Source organism: Patella vulgata, chromosome 3 (assembly GCF_932274485.2).
Source record: "Patella vulgata chromosome 3, xgPatVulg1.2, whole genome shotgun sequence".
NCBI lineage: Eukaryota > Metazoa > Mollusca > Gastropoda > Patellidae > Patella > Patella vulgata.
In genome coordinates, this window is record NC_065881.2 from 22,615,431 (window position 1) to 22,632,876 (window position 17,446).

The window sequence follows — 17,446 nt, forward strand, 5'->3', positions numbered from 1 at the left end:
CCTATTTCTGTCTGTGAGTAGATACTAATATTATTTATCATTATTATTATTACATAATTTATATAGCACAGATCCACTATAAAATTTTGGAATGTGTTTTACTTAAAAATATAAAATTATACAAAAATGAAATAAACAGAGTCTTATAAATAAAAGTATAATGGATAAAATTATTCCAAGTAAAATATTGTCAATAAAGATATGGAACCTCTATAGAATTATTAAACATAGATAAATTATGTAAAAGCTTGTATCTAAGGCACGCTCATAACTAGCCCAAAAATGGGGGGAGAGGCTTCTTACACTTCATTTATGGGCGTCTAACCAATCTCTCTCACCATTATGGGTGCACTGCCAGTTATATTATGTGTGGCCCAACAATCGTATATTGTCATTATAAGGCACCCCACTAATCATGTCATTACGGGCGCCCCTCCGGGATAAGGAACCCCACAGATCGAGCCGTTTTGGGCGACCCATCAATCAAGTTGTGGTGTTAATCATGTGATTCATTATGAAGTGCCTCACCATATATATAACGACATGATTGGCAAAGGTGCCCATAAAACCAAATGACATTGGCATGAACACCCCGCCAAGGTCTCTCTGTTTTATGGAGAGCCCATACTGATATGGGCATGTTGGTTGTTGGCTTCGTATTGCGTCAAATGCAAAGGATGCCTTTGGTGCCCATTGGGGGAGACAGTTTTGTCCCCTATTCAGCCTTCTTGGTGTTGAGACTAGTTTGCAACAAGATATTGTCACTTTATCTTGCCCTTAACGGTTTAAGAAGTGAATTAAAAGTTGACAAGGTGTGACACATACAAACATTGATCAGAAGTCCATTCCGGGTATATAATATTATAAATACAAAAATAGATGTAGGCTTGTGAATGTCAAATTTAACATAAAACATTTTAAAATGTCAGCAGAATGTAATTGTAGAGTAATCCTTATTACAGGGTAGGCTTAATGTATTGAATAAAATATGTCTGATTACTTGAAAGAGATGATATTAAATACAGCAGATTAGGATTACATTAGACATATCTATTTGAGAATTATGTCGAATAATCAGTAAGTTTTGGTGTGTTTAATTGTGCTGTTTGTGTTTGTTAACAACCTTGCAATATGATATAAACACATGACTTTTAAGTATGTTTGATAGCTTGGTATTTGATTCTGGACCTCTTTATTTACATTCAAGACACTTCACGTGATTGGTATTTTTCATCTTGGAGTTTGCTCATGCATAATCTATTTCCCCATAACAGGACTACAAGACAAAAGTTAGAATGGAAGACCAAACAGCTCTTTATTCAGTTCTTAGTTCTTAATTCATAGTCTTTCATTCTTATTTCTTCATTTGTTGTGATATTTCGACATCTGTATACTAAGATTAACATTTGTATCTTAAATCAGTATTTATTTTACAAATCAGACATTTGTCATATCAGATTTATAAATTATATCTTTGTTTAAAGATACATTATGGGAGATTAGATAAAGAGCTGGCAGTTCTCACTATAATAGTTAAAACTAGATAATGTAAAGGGAATTTGCTGAAAATTTCAGTCAAATTGATCCACTCTGAACCAAGATTTTAGCAATTGAATTTTCAGCCTAGCCTCGATCATGATTACAGAAGTCGGTACGATAAAAAACATAGGCTCGATTATCCATTTCAAGATTAAATCAAGAATGGAGGTTGAACAGCAAATCGAAACCTAATCCAATAAACATCCCAGGCTAGTGATGACATCGAGAGTTGATTATGGTCTGGATAAGTTAATTAATGTCTAATTAATAATTTAGATAACACCTGCAATAGGCAGATTTAGTTCTTGCATAATGTATGTTTAATTTAATTGTATTTTAAAGTATTATTAGGTAAGATTAGATAAAGAGCTGACATTTCTCGCTAGAATAGTTAAAAAAAAAAAGGTAATGTAAAGAGAATATTTTGAAAATTTCAGAAAAATTACTTCACTTCAATAGTTAAAAAAAATAGATAATGTAAAGAGAATATTTTGAAAATTTTAGAAAAATTACTTCACTCTGAGCCAAGGAATCGGAGATATAATTATAGGGCAGCCTCTATTGTTATAGGGTACCTCTGCATGCATTTTTAATATAATTGTAACCAGCTTGGTTCTCAGTACTGTTGTCAATTCTTCATTGTGGTCTCTTTTTATTCATAGATCATAAACACACGATTCAGTTAGTTGAAGTACTTTATGTCGATACAGTAATAACAATTATAACAGAATTAACATAAACACAACAATTTAGACATAGATTAAAATATTAAAAGAATACAAAGAAGATTATAGCCATAGAAAATAAGCTTATAATATTAACTATATAGACCGGAGGCTCAGCGGGGGGGGGGGGGGGGTGTCCATCAAATGGGCACAAAACCAGACCCAACTTTTCTAGAGTAAAATTTTGCGTAGAATACGATGCCGAGTGGTAATCAGTCCGCCGTTGGGGCGTTTTCGAGATATTCGGGGTCAAAGGTCAAATGAGTTTATTTGCACTGAAAGTGAATGCGCAGTCATGGAACTATTTAATTGTTTTTTTCAGACAACTAGTATCATTATGTATAGCATTCGTTGTAAAACTAATTCGAAGAGATTTTGATTTAACAGTTTTTACATATTTTTGAAACAGGCTCCGAAGCGTTTTGGTTCTGTTATGCAAGATCATTTTTGATGTTCCAAAGTAAAAGTTTGGTGCTAAGACCACCTAAAGATAAATTTTAAATGTTCCTATTATTAATTAGAACAGGTTTCGCTTTAGTTTTTATATTTTACGTTGACATTTTATTGCTTTAAATCTTCCTAGTGCAAAAACGGTATATTTCACCTTTTGACCTCCAGGGTCACTAAGACTTAAGGTGAATTTAGCAAGTTTACATTTTTATTGAAAGTGTGATTACTTTCGATCATTTTCAACTTTTTTTCATAATACAAGAATGACTGCGCATTCACTTTCAGTGCAAATAAACTCATTTGACCTTTGACCCCGAATATCTCGAAAACGCCCCAACGGCGGACTGATTACCACTCGGCATCGTATTCTACGCAAAATTTTACTCTAGAAAAGTTGGGTCTGGTTTTGTGCCCATTTGATGGACACCCCCCCCGCGCTGAGCCTCCAGACTAATATACATGAATTAAAATATTACCATTAACATACATTCTTATTAGAATACCCGTTAAGAAGAATATGCTCTAAGATTTTATATCAGTGTTAAGGTAACCCATCATTAATTCAACCAAGGAAAGGTAATTATAGGGTCTTGATAGACCGTGGTGACATAATTATAAAATTTGTTTTAGAAAATCAAAAAATTACATTTACATAAACAGTAACAAGGAAACTGTGTCTAGTCGTTTGGATGGATAATTACTGATGGGGTTATTGTTCATGATAATTTTTAAGAATCTTATAAGAGGGCAAGTTTATCATCTAAGACTTGTGGTGAGGATGTTTGCTTGTCTGTCAACCTATTTATTGCACAGGAGCCAGGCTATTCACTCTATTATTAAGCAAGTTGACATTCATTAGACCAGGTCCCGGTTCCTAGAAAATTCTTAAAGTAAGCACAAAGTCATGCTTCACTTTTTCTTACGTAAGAAACTTATAAAAATACCGTCCCTAGAAAATTCTTAAGACCATTCTTACGTAAGCACAAGTGAAGTATAAGTCTAAGCACATTGTGACTGGTAAAGTTTACCATAAACTGAGACTACGATGCTCTTTAACGTCACAAAAACAACTTTGGTATGCGAATTACGTCATAAATTTATCGTCTGCTTCATTGACGTCATATGGTTGATTTAGATGCATTTGACATGTCCCCTATACACATATAAAATGTGCCACAAGATAAAAAAAAACGCAGACACATACAAACTAAATGAATAATTGTGAGAGCGCCTGATCTTAAAGTAGCCTGTGTGTTTGTAGCCTATTGTTTACTAATTGGCAAATAAATAAAATGGTTTCAGGGTAGAAGCAAAATTTTCTATAGCATTCTTAATTTCTTCTGGAGAAGGATTTTCTCTGTCGTCTGTTTGGTATCAAAAGGTGTCGGAAATGCCGTCGAAAAACTCTACGGTCAGCCATCTTTTTGAAGCAGAAACAGACTTAAGCCGTATACCTTGCTTGGGACTTGTGCTTAGATTGACTATGTTTAAGTACGAAGTTGTGCTTAAGTTTTTTCTTGGAACGCATAATAACGTTCTTGTGCTTACAATGTAGTCTACTTATAATCTTAGCACAAGAACGTTCTTAAGAATTTTCTGGGAACACAAAATAAGGTATGTTTACTTAAATGCAAAGTCTACTTAAATCTAAGCACCAGAACGAGCTTAAGAATGTTCTAGGAATCAGGCCCAGACTTTCACAGAAGACCTGGTCAAATGAACTTTTAGGATTTTCAAGCCAGTTTTCACATATGACAAGAAAAGTGTGCTCAGATGGTACGAAAACACGAGAACCCTCAATAACAGGACAACAAAGAGATGGTAACGCTTTTGTTTTATTGAAAGCTTGCATTTTATAACTAATAAAATAACAGAACGGGACATTAAGTAATGTATTGTAACAACAAGAGGGTCGTAGGCCTGAGTGTTTTTACAATATATTATGCAATGTCTTAAGCTTGGGACCATTAAACATCTTAAAATACAGACACTCCCCACGTGCTTTTACAGTGAAATATGTCACGTGAGTCCAATATTTCACTAGTATAAATAATGTACGATTGGCAAGTTGCCCATACGATTATTTGAAATAATGGTACGCCAACATCAAAGGGTGACGTCACATCTGTATTTTAAAAGTATATAATGTGTTGATGGGACATTGAACCACATTCCATACAATTTTTCATGTTGAAATCTGTGAAGCTCTTCAGATCACAAAGGATTAAAACTTGTTGAACAAATATGTTCAGGTTGATTATTGCTGTATCTAATTTCAATTTTTATTCCAACTTCCTGTCTTTCTGTTTCTGTCTGATGCTGGTATCTGTCCCATTCGATTCCATGCATATCACATTCCTAGATCATATAACCTTTATGTGTCATTCACAGGACTCTGTAGGCAAATGTTTTACTGTTATTATAGCAATCAAAGATGGTTGACTATTTGTACAGGCATGTATGTATGTATGTGCATGGGTATTTTTTTTTTTCCATTTACTGCTTTTTAACTCTTTCAGCCATTGTTATACCTTTTTTAATTGCTTTGTGATGGTAGTCTGTCATGATGTACGTACGGTACGGATGCATACTTTTTCCAGAATATCAGAATACCATTTGGCTCATAGCTAAAGCAGGGTCAATGATTAGAACATTGATTTCACAACCAGAATGTCCAATGTTTGAATCTTGGAATGAGCTAAGAAGAATCGTCTGGAATTTTCAAGTCTGATTCAAAATTTTCACAATGTCAGGGCTTTCTTTGGATGTATGTAAAAATTCTATTTGCAGTGGGAATTTGAAGAAAAGTAGGTGGCAGAGATGCTGTCTGAGTCAGTTCTCCCCTTTGTATATATATTCACACATAATTACATAGAAATAAATATTACTGTCTCCAGTAAACCCATTCCATTCTATACATGAGAGGGGATGTTGTCTTGTTGGGGATTTACGCCACTCAGATTAAAATCATATGCTATAGTTCTCCTTCATTTTATTTTGTATGATGTACTACATAAACATCTAATATTCTTTGTTTGAAATCGACATGCAATTGATGTAAACTTTTTGGTTAATCAAATTGTCTGTATTGGTACACAAGACTGTATAACATGGAAATGATTCCGAGTGGTTTATAACTATATGGAATGCAATTACGTATATAAGTGTTGCTGGTTCTGGTAGAAAATGTAAAAATCAGAAAAATTAATCAATATGAAACTGCGTATAATAGGGAATTATGGGAAAGCATTTATGAGAAAGATTGTGAGTGGTTTATAACTATTTGGAATGCAGTTGCATATATAAATGTTGCTGGTCTGGTTCTGGTAGAAAATGTCAAAATCAGAAAAATTAATCAATTTAATTAAATTCTGTTGATGTCTTGATTCCCTTCCAAGATTTAGTATTTTTGTGTTGAAACTTTGTATGTTTTTATTGTTGTTTTATTCTATTTATATACAGTTACGGTTTGTTGTTGTTGTTGTTTTTATTGTTGTTTTATTCTATTTATATACAGTTACGGTTTGTTGTTGTTGTTGTTTTTATTGTTGTTTTATTCTATTTATATACAGTTACGGTTTGTTCTTGGCCTTACTGTACTGTATATTAAATTAATAATTCATATCCAATAACTTAAAATCTTCCATGCTCTTAGATTGCTCACATCAATTGTATACATTACCTTGATTAAAATCAAGAGACTTTGTGATTTATGTCAAAAAATAGATTAATGTAAAGAGGCTATTAATTTCACAGGAATATTATATACTTACACACAGTAATGCCATCATAAAATCTCTTACAAAGAGGATGAAGTTTTAAAAAAAAAACCAGGTTAATGTAATAAACTGCCTTCAATCCAGACATAAAGAAGTATTATATTCATGCTAGTCAGAATACTATTTTTGACTTTAATCAGCTTTCAATTAAACTAATAGTTAAACATTTTAGAAGTTCTGATAATGTAAGCTTTACCTTGTGTGTTTTCACTACCTTTCTCCCTCTTCTAAAAAACTTGCATTTGAATTATTAAAATAAAGAAATATCAGGTGTTAGTCACAAACTGATCTAGTTTGTATTGAGTAGACATTAAACCCCATTTGTCTTTTTGTCCCTCTCTCGCCCTTTCGAAAAGGCAGGGGACTGATGAAATGGGTTCATCTCAGTCTGTCTGTCTTTCTGATTTGCCAATGCTTTAGAACATGATAACTTTGTCTATAGTTTCATTAAATCAATACCTTGACTAAGTTCGATAATTAGCATTTTCTGCTCAGGTCAGGCATAGATATATGCAATTTGATTGCTCGATGCTTCATAAAATTATAAATGTATAAGTAATGAATGAGTATCGACTATTTATGTTTGGAATAAGGTGGTTGAGGGACATCAACCTTAATGTTGGATTGCTCTCTTTACTATGTACATCGTTAGACAGGATTTTCATTCTTTAGGGGATATTATAAACATTTGATATTCACATCAATCATCCTATCTATTGTTTAACGGTTTATCCTGCTAACAGTCAATCAAATACGGTGTTACTATAGATTGATGGTTTGATACAAGGTGATTGGTTGGTTGTCTTTTAACTGTCATACTACTTTATTATTTCAGATGAAACAGTGAGCTGTAATGAACATCATTTGTCATGAGTGAATTACTTGAAGTAGCAATGTAACCAACCAGCATATCAATCGGAGCAATTTCCTCTGTATTAGAGTAGTCATTAGGATTATTGACAGTTAATTTGAACGGGATTCTTCAGTCAGGTAAGCTTTATTAAACTTAAAAGGAGAGAACTTCTTTGATTCATGATATACACAGTAATTAATGCTTAATTTGAATGTGCTGTAGCATGAGTTGTTAAGTACATTTAACTGTTGATTTAGACTCTAAATTTTAGATTACTTTAATGAAATATAATTAAAGCTCTTTTCATTGTTGTTTTTTTCATAAATGGTCTAAATTAACCCTTTAGGGATTCTTCTTTGACATGGGTCCTTAACCTTATGGGTTTTCTATCGGTCCTGCAGTTTCCCCCATTTCTAAAGCCCTCTTGATGCAAGCAAATGATTGAAATAAAATTGTACCATATGTTAGTCTCGAAATGTCTTAGTTTATGTTGAGTGGATGTTAAACTCCATTTCTCCTTCTCTCTTCCTGACATAGGTCATTGTAATCATTTACTATATATAGGGAATTTTCAACAAAAAACTTTCACATTATTTTTGTACAATTTTTTCTTTCTATTTTACAAAATTGATACAGATAGTTTAACATCAGTTCATTAATTTACGTCATAATAATAATAATAATAATGATGGACATTTATAGAGCGCCAACATCCAGCTAGATTAGCTGCTCAGCTGCGCTGTTACAATTCTCATAACGGTGGGGGAAAAAAAGTTTAAAATTGCACCGGGGAATCACGAAAACTTCGTTAAAAAAATGAGTTTTTAGTTTCTTTTTGAAAATGTTTATGTTGTCTACACTTTTCAGTTCAAGTGGAAGCTCATTCCATAGTGTCGGAGCAGCCACTTTATTTTTTAAAATTTCTGTTCTTGCAAGAATAAAACGTATTTCAATGTGACACATGGTGAATATTTGTATATATATACAATTATCATGGTCAATTATATACAAATTAAACAAACAGACTCAATCATCAACATCCTGTATGCCCTTACATATCACACTTATTTTCATGGAACTCAAAAATTGTTAAATTTGATAAACTGGTACTTGACAAAATGAACTACAATAGATTGATGTGCATACAAAGTTTCATAAAGAAATGAAATGGGGCTTAACGTCCTACTGTTCTGTTCCGACTGGGCTAATGAAGACGGACATATGCCATATTGTGTGCTATGAGGGAAATTTCGCTCGGGCAACGGCACTATGGCCTACTCTTATATTGTATTCCAACTGCCAAGGGATCTATTACGTGAATGCCCATGTATACACGGGACATCGTTTTTTCATCCCATCCAAACTACTAGACAGCTGTCCTTGTCAGGCCCTCAGTCCTCCACCACTGACAAGGGAAAACCATGTCGGAAAATCAAGATGAACTTTCTCAGCCAATGCAGCTAGAGATCGAACACAAGACCTCCAGACTAGCGAGCCAGAGTCTGACCCATTTAGTCACCGTGGATCCCTTCATAAAGATATCTGGGACAATTTATGAGATATGAAACTAAACCAGGAGAGATAGATCAAAATCTCTCTCTTAACTTTGTTCAATATTAATGTCTCAAAATTAATTTGAAACTTAACCACGGAAACCTACCACAATGAAAACATGTTTTGCAAAAACGTGTCAAAAGCCAGAAATTTTATTAGCTTAAAAAGAATTCAATGCGCTGAGTCATAGGCCTATGGCATAAATCATTATTAACTTATTATTATTATGATATGTTTATATACATGTAGCTCATTATTCATAAAAGTGTTCAGATATCGCATGACAGACAAACAAAGATACGTAAAAAGTAGATAGATTAAGACTTTGAAAATGAAAAAAGATCCAGAAAGATAAATAGTATTATAAGGTAACATTTACTGAGGCATAAAGTCATTAAAAGCTGATAACAATAAATGGTTTTATTCACAGGATTTGCATCTAATAAAAAGTATTAGTATATCCTCTTAAAAAAGAGCTTTAAAAAAGGGTATTTTAAAGGACCTGTATATTGTTTATGACCAGATTTACTGAAAAATGGACCCTAATCTACTGTATGTTGATATTAGATCATGGAATTATATAACTTTCGCTTAATAGAGGTACAAACTAACGTTATGCACAATAGAGTGGTAATTTGGAGTCTTGTGACACTTTTTCAAATCTGATATTACAACTATAGTTATATTACATGTATTAACAAATGTCCAAGATATAAATGCAGTGTTTCTGTTAAATATACATAAAGGTGAAATCTAATTTGTACTTTCTGTACTGGATAACACAACACTGATGATTGGTGTGAAATGATAGGCTATTATATGATGTCTGGAGTATGGGTTCTTACAGTAATTAAATATCTAATTAGATTGTATTAAAGATCATGTGCTTAAATAAAGACAGTTTTCATGTTATATATATATAGGCCTATCTAAAAATAAAACATAATTATTGCCAGATTGTCTGGTGAATGTAGATGTGCGTGCTAACAGGTAACTAAAGTTGCCATCTTTGATTTAACCATTATTGATTATCAAATGATGTGTTAAAACACATACTTTAACAACTTCGTCTTTAAACTGTTTTTTTTTAAAGAAATTTTCCTATAATTTCAGTTATTTTCTGACTTTCTTCCTACCTTTTACGTTAGGCGGTTGATAAATCAATGTTTTCTGTGGAGAAATTGATCTTTTAAAAAGTTAGACCATCTCTTTTTACGGTAAATGGCGGGCTTGTATTACTACTTGTAATTTCCTTTCAGGATCTCAAAGGCTTAATGTAAATAATGACTGACATGTACAGAGATAAAACAACAGACTTTACATAATGTAAGGCTTTGCCCTTAAAAAATACCACCTGGTTTTTACCAATGTTTTTCCCACCTTTTCATTGTCCAAAAAGGTCTAAACTCATTTTGATGAAAATAAGCTTTCAAATTGATGGAATTATTCACAGTTTTAATTAACAGGTAACACTGTAAAACAGGTAATAGAAAATGCAAATAGTTTAAGCATTACAAAATTGTGAAAAATGGGTGTACATATACTTGTATTATATACTCTACATCTAGCTTTATAAAAAGACATAAAAGAAAACACAAAATGTTCTTAAAATCCTATTTATTCAAAATTCAAGTCCAAAACAAGTCCTTTTAGAAAAAAGCATTTAGATTATTGGTAAGGCCTAAGCATTCCATATCTGTTCTGATTCAATAAGAATTCAATAAACGCAAAAGTGAACTCTTTAGTTTTACTCATTGGTCCGTAGGTTAATGGTAATGGTCTGGTACATTGGTCCCAGCTCTGCCATGTATGCTGACTTCATAGTTAAAACTCAGTTACCTCGGTATACAGGATTTGTTCTTTTTAGAGTTGGTCCACACCTCTCTGTTCAGTAATTCCGGAATTCCTGCTTGATGTCACCCACAAGATTTGGTTTTGACCATATCTAGACCTTATATTAAAGCGATAATTTCATATTTTCTAAGATAGTCAAAACATAATTATTTCTATGTCTTTTGCTCAATTATAGGTTGTCAACTCATTATTATACAATCATAGGTATTATTCTCCCTCTTAAAAATCCTTTGACCCCGGAAATAATAACACAATTACCTCCCTTGTTTTTCTATTCCCCCCATGGAATAGCTATCTTCAAACGTTTGAATTTAAAGTTGAAAATGATATTTTTGCCAATTTCTCAACTGGCAATAGTGAATTATAGGATTAATAGGATTATTCTTAAACAAGGTAGGACTGTTTATAGATACCATCTATTTTAAGGCTTTATTTTAATAAATTTTAAAAATATAACTTAAAAATATGAAATTGCAGCTTTAAGAGTTTTGCAATATCAGTAATATTAGTCTGGGGCGTTGTTTGAGAAAACTGAAATATGACCATCATATTTCTTAAAATATTTTAGTTTATTCTTCCCGTAAATATTGAATTCCTATAAAAACTAATACCAGATATTTTTACACTTATTTTTGAAGAAATGAAATAAAAACTTAGTATAAAAATAGATGTAAATGGTGAATAAAAAGTGACCTATGATCTTTTGATGTTATATATATATATATAGATATATTATGTTTCTTTACAATAAATTGTCACCTGATGTAGATTTATTAATGAGATATCCTGTCGATAATATTCTGGGGTATGTTTGTTCTATTTTCTTTAACTGTTTCTGACTTTGTCTTGAGTTAAGGATGTAGGTACAGTGAGTTAAGAATTCTGACAATTAAGGATATCTATAGACTGAGTTAAGAATTTAGACAAAATTAGGGATATAGACAGAGTTAAGGATTCAGATTGAGTTATGGTTTTAGACAGAATTTAAGATGTGCCCTGAACAAAAAGAGCAGTTCATGCATATTTAATACACCATGTTTTAAGACTGTTCTCAACCTTTTTCAACCGACAAACTCAGGACATTTTACAAATCTATGAGCATCCCCACATCTGCATTTACTCTGTTGAGTTATCTTAACAAAAATTAGGGTGTTTTAGGAATTAGAGAGTATCACCAACGGTTTCAGGGCTATTCTTTGTTTAAATATGCATACGATACATATGGATGAGCTATGAGTGGAGGGTGGGTGTAGCTCATCACTAATGAGCAGTATTCTGGAGAATACATTATATGTCTTAACCCTATTTCCTATCTCTCATCTCGGTCTGATCTCCTGTTCCCGTTATCTGTGTAGGAACATAATCTTTAAGTGGCATTTAGCGATCGGAAACACATTAATAGATAACGATAAGAGGATACTTGTCGAAACGTCGTGCTTTTAGAAAAAACTAGTGATTGTATCCCATAAAAACTGTGTTCTGTTAATCTGTGTAGGAGTCTTTTAGAGAAACTAATTTGCATACAGACAAAAGGACAATCATTTCAACAAATCAGATTAAAGATGGAATTAAGAATAAAAATATATTGTAACCAATCAAATGAAAGAAGTTAAATTAATATATAAATTTCATAGTAAAGTTTTATAGTAAAATATAATTAATAGAATCATTTAATAAGCTTTAAGCCATAAATAAAGTAAAAGCATTGACTCTTGATTGGCATTGATCTGACTGTATTGTTGATTCTATAAACCTTGCTTCAGGTATCTCTTAATAAGCCTATTGTCACCAAAGATTATAACAGTGCAGTCAAGGCCATTCTTGCTTAAGGCAATCACTTTAAGAGCTTTAAATTAAAATATTAACATATTAAATCAATGACAGACAGGCTGATAATATTAAAATCAGCCATGTTGTCTGTATATATGAATATAGAATTAAGAAATAAATTATGCATTCTTTAAATAAAATTTGAAAAAGAAATTAAAATTAGTAACAATTTTTCAGTGATAAGAGCATGCCACCACTTTTAACATAAATCTTTGATAAACCCTACCATGGACCTTCTTAATCTGAAAAATTAAATTATGAAACAAAATTGTAATTTAATAACATCATACAATCCTGTTTGTCCACAATCCACATTTTGCTCTAAAACATGGTACATTAACATGACAATCCACATTTTGCTCAAAAACATGGTACACCAACCCATAGCAGAATGATTACCATTCCTATTAATGTGTTTCTGATATTTATTGTCTGTTTACCAACAAGTTCATAATGAGTTTTACTGCTTTTGTATTGTTTTCTCTGCTCACTCCATGTTGGGAAACTGAAATGAAATGAAATAAAATGAAATGGGGGTTCTATTGTTCTGCACCGACGGGGCTAATGAAGATATGGGCATACGTCATGCAGTGTGGTATGAAGGAAATTTTTCCCATATTTCAAATTCCAAATGTCATGGATTCTTTTACGTGCATGTCAATGTGTACACTGAATCTCGGTTATTCATCCCATCCGTATGACTAGATAGTGTTCTTGGCAGGCCCTCTGTCCTGAACCAATGACCAAGGGGAAACGATGCTCGGGAACTTTCTGGTTATTGAGCCAGCACCCCACAGACTGAGCCAGTGGCTTCCAAAGTTGGGAAACACAGTTTATGAGACTTTTTTTTTGATTAGCTTATTGTCAGTTTGATTTTATCAATAAAGATGCGTGTGTCATTGGACTCGTTGGAGATATATTATTTATGATGGGACAGTCTGGGTGTATTTGGCAACCCGAGAACTAGACTGGGTTTATTTGAAACTATGTTCATGGTAATACAAGAACTAGACTGGTGTCCAATCATCTAAAATAGTAATAAAAGTTCATAAATAATTAGATAGAAAATATGCTGTTTCAAGCGATCTGTGATTTATTTATCATTTTGCCAACAACCTGTAAGCTAACCATCTTAAGTGACAGCTAATAGAATGTTCTAAGACACTATTTGAGACTACTACAATGCTTGGTCATTTGTCATCATATTGTCATCCATGTTTTGTAATTCAAAAAGCAATTGGAGAGAGCTCAGTGTGAAATATTATAATAATGTTTATGGCAAGTTTGGACATCACTCCATGTTTGATGGTATAATGTTCTTCTTTCTCAGCTTAAACACCTTGAAAATTGAGAAGTGACAAGAAAAATGTATTTTATATACATGTTTTTAAGTACTCACCAGGCAGAAAATTAGATGAAAAGAGCTTGAATTCAACTTCTTCTGGTCTCATTATTTCGTCGTAGCAAGAGACAGTGTTTGTTGCCGGGGACACCAAAAGAGACCTGGAGGGGTAGGTAGCCGAATGGTCCAAGACTTGCGATTTAGTTCTTAAGGTCTGTCATTGATTCAAGTGCTGTGGTTTTAATTCCCAGCTTGTACATGACAAGGAGTAGAGTTCCCGGTCCAACCTTGTTAGTTTTATCCAGGTCCTCGGTTTCCTCCCACTGCTAATGACCTCTATGCGCAAATGAATTATTGAGATAAAAAGGAACCATCTGTTGGTCCCGAAATGACCTGCTTTGTGTTGAGTGGACTTTTAACCCCATTTCTCTACTGAAGATATATTTTAATCATATTTCTCTGGATGCTGGAAATCAGCTTTACCTATTGTAATATATATTACAATAGGTAAAGCTGATTTCCAGCATTTAATATCCTTATCCAGAGAAATATGATTAAAATATGATTTATGGCATTCTTGTTTTTATTTGATAAAAAATATGTAAAACATGTGACATCAATTAAACTCACCTTTATTATTGTAATTACTTGTTTTAAAAAACCCCAAATCCCATGATTTTTAATTAAACTGTATTTCCTGTTGATAGTATTGTATATTGTTACATTCCATTGATGTGAACATACTGAACAGTAGGTTATAGTTTCTGAAGACAAAGTCTTTCTATGTGTTTGTGGAACTGTATTTTTCAACAAAGTCAGAAGACCAAGTATTTATGGAGCTACAATTTGATTTTTGGCAATAATGGGAGACCATATAGATTGACTTATTGTTGTGTGTGGACTTGGTATTTGGTTTTTAGAAATGAATCGAAAGACACTGTTCACAAAACCATTCAAAGGGTTTGCGGACCTATAAGCTGATTTTTAGAGCAGATCACAGAACATATAGACATACGTATCCAAAGTGTTTAAACACCCATCACTTGGTTTCTAGAACAAATCATAGAGCTAACAGATTAAGTATCCGAAGTGCTTAAAAACCTATGACTTGATTTTTAGTGCAATTCATAGAACCCACGGACATATAAGTGTTGAAAGATTCATGACTTTCTAGTGCAAATCATAAAGCCAATAGACATAAGCAACCCAACTGTTGAAAGACCAATTATAGAGCCTATAGACAAAAGTATCTTTAGTGTTTAAAGTACTATAACTTGGTTCCTAGTGCAAATCATAAAGCCTATAGACAAAAGCATCGTAAGTGAGGTAACAGATATTTCTAGTGATCAATAGATATAAAGCTACAAAATTGATTTACGCAATTTATTATTTACTATCTTCACTGTTCGTCGACTATAATCAATTCTTTTTCTTTCTTTATTTGACAGCTACCAATGTCCGAAGCTCATCAATATGTACTTATATATGGGAATTGTAGAGTGTGAGGAGATAGAGTAGTTAGCCGGCAGGGTCATGGGGTCAGAGAGAAGTAGCAGTATATTTAGCTTGGCTTCCAGTTCTACAGATAGTTGTAGTACTAATCGAAAGAATAAATCGGCCAATAATAATTCTTATAAAGACAACCAATTATCAGATCAAGTTTCTATCAAACAAGTTAAGGTAAGATATTGATATCTATATAGTGTTAATTGAAGAGGTTACCTAAGTAGCGAGTTAACTTTACATGGGTCTAGATTAAATACCCAGGTAATTCTTCTAACACATTTCTTTAATTGTCCCCCAACTTTGGTTTTATTCATAGTCAGCATTCAGCAACTTAAACTGTCCTGCAACTTTCTTTTTATTGATAGTTAAAATTCAGTATTTTAAATTGTTCCTCCACTTTGCATAAAATTATACTTGTCCCCTGCCTTTTCCCCTGCCTTTTCCTGCCTTTTCCCCTGCCTTTTCCCCTGCCTTTTCGAAAAGGCAGAACACCATTGAAATGAGCTTGTTTGTCTGTCACACCTTGTGGAACACAATAACCCTGTCTTTAAATGAGATGGCATGTTCACCCATTGACTGAGTTAGATGATCTGATGAGTATTTTCTGCTTTTGTTAAGCAGAGATAAACAATTTGATTTTTTCGAAGTTTTATTATAATAATACCTTGACTAAGTTCCATAATAAGCATTTTCTGTTCAGCTTAAGCAGAGTGATAAGCAATATGATTGGTTGAAACTTGAGTGAGAGTGATGAAACTTGGTGTATAGTTTCACTTCACCATCACCAATACCTTGACTAAGTTCGATAATGAGCATTTTCTGCTCAAGTTAAGCAGGGTGATAAGCAATTTGATTAGTTGTGGCTTTGGAACACAATAACTTTTGTTCTAATTACGTGAGAGTGATGAAACTTGTGTATAGTTTCACTACATCAATAACTTAACTAAGTTCGATAATGGGCATTTTCTGCTCAGGTTAAGCAGAGTGATAGAAGTTTGATTGGTTGAGACTTTTGGAAGACAATAAGTATTCTAATTGATTGAAAGTGATGAAACTTGGTATATAGTTTCACTACATCAATAGCTTGACTAAGTTTGAAAATGAACTTCTTTCCTGCTCAGCTTACAGAATAATAAAAAGTTTCATTGGTAGATGCTTTATGAAAAGAAATGTCCAAGTAATTGTACTTGCCACTGTAGGACAAAATCACTGGTCAAATATTTTTCTGCAGAACTATATGGACTGATTTAGTTAGCCTATAGTCTTCAAATAATCACCACACTCGATGCTTATATAAACTTTGTTTACGTCATTGTTGTACATCATTGAGAAGTTGTTTTAACGGAATTTGTAGAAGAAAAGAAATATCATAGTTTGTAAATTTAAAAAAAAAATTATGTGCATTATTTTAATCTGTGAATTTTGATATTTTTTTTGTATTTCAGATTTCGTTCAAAGATTTAAACCTAGAACAAATCTATCAGAATTATTGTATCGAATCTAAACAGACATTATTATTGGTTTATCTGACTATATTACTATGTATAACAGTTGTTACTATTATAGCTCATCTAGCTCCAGATCAGGTAATTATAACTTTTATATAAACCTATTATATTATTTCCTTATATATGTATCATTCACAAGACATTAATCACTTACAATTGATTATAACTTAAGATTTAAGAGAGAGAGTATTTAATGTCCGAAAGAGAAAGAGAGAGGTCGACAAATATAGCCAATGTTGAGATATAACATGATTTTATGTTCATCAGTTGGCAGTTTAAACCAAAAAACAAAACCAAAATTGGTAGATCTGGAAATAATGATTTTAGATGTTCCTGACAAAATTTCATCACTGTTTAACGGGTACTGTCATATAAATGCCTTTTTGAACTGTGTATTAATAAAATCAATAAAAAGACAGAAAAAAGAAAAATATGTGCCTGACATAATGACACGCACCAGAGGGATTGTGTTTGACAAAGCTTGAATTTGTACCTGACAATATCTG